This window comes from Trichechus manatus, unplaced genomic scaffold, assembly GCF_000243295.1.
Source record: "Trichechus manatus latirostris isolate Lorelei unplaced genomic scaffold, TriManLat1.0 scaffold00194, whole genome shotgun sequence".
NCBI lineage: Eukaryota > Metazoa > Chordata > Mammalia > Sirenia > Trichechidae > Trichechus > Trichechus manatus.
The window spans coordinates 2,944,360-2,945,344 of NW_004444130.1; positions in this window are offsets into that span (position 1 = coordinate 2,944,360).

Below are 985 nucleotides of genomic sequence, written 5' to 3' on the forward strand. Positions count from 1 at the left end.
GGATAGTAACAGGTATTAATGTTATTTCAAAAGTGTATCTTTATTTCTAGGAATGATTATCGGGCTTTGCAACCTAGATTAGAGAGATTACTTGTATACTGAGAAGCACTTCCATGTTACTTTCTGACTACTCTTTGATTTTAAAATGTCAAGTTAAGAGTGGTACAAACAGTAAAGTGCTTAGCTGCTAACTGAAAGGTTAGTGGTTTGAGTCCATTCAGAGGTGCCCCAGAAGAAAGGTCTGGTTATCTACTTCTAAAAAATCAGCTACTGAAAACCCTATGGGGCATATTTCTACTCTGACACAAATAGGGTCAATATAAATTGGAATTAACTTGACAGCAACTGGCAGTTACTGGTTTATGCAGACAATATAAGAAGTAATTATAATTTTAATAAAATTATTTAGAAATTCCATTAAATGTCATTTTAAAACTTGATAATGATGACAGCAATTCATAAGGGCCACCATATATATCTCTGTATATGTGAAACAGGCATTCTCAAGAACAGGCTAGAGATATGAGTACAGTAAAACTTCAACTTTTTCCTTACCTTTTATGAACAGCTTTGGAAGAAGTTATTACTGCCACTAAGAGAAATTTTTTGGAGCCCTGGTGGCTCAGTTGTTAAGTGATATGGCTGCTTACCAAAAGGCTGGCAGTTCAAATCTACCAGCTGCTCCTTGGAAACACTATGGGGCAGTTCTACTCTGTCCTATAGGGTCACTATAACTCAGAATCAACTTGATAGCAACGGCTTTGGTTTGGTTTTATGGGAAATTTTAAACCCCTTCCTGAAATTGTTAAACCTTTTATTTTTGAACAGTTTTAGATTTACAGAAAAACTGCAAAGACAGTACAGAGAGGTGCCATATACCCTGCACCCATTTTTTAGTGAACCAATTAACTAAAGTTCATACTTTATTTAGATTACCTTAGTCTTTAACCTATGTCTTTTTTCTATCCCAGGATCCCATTCAGGA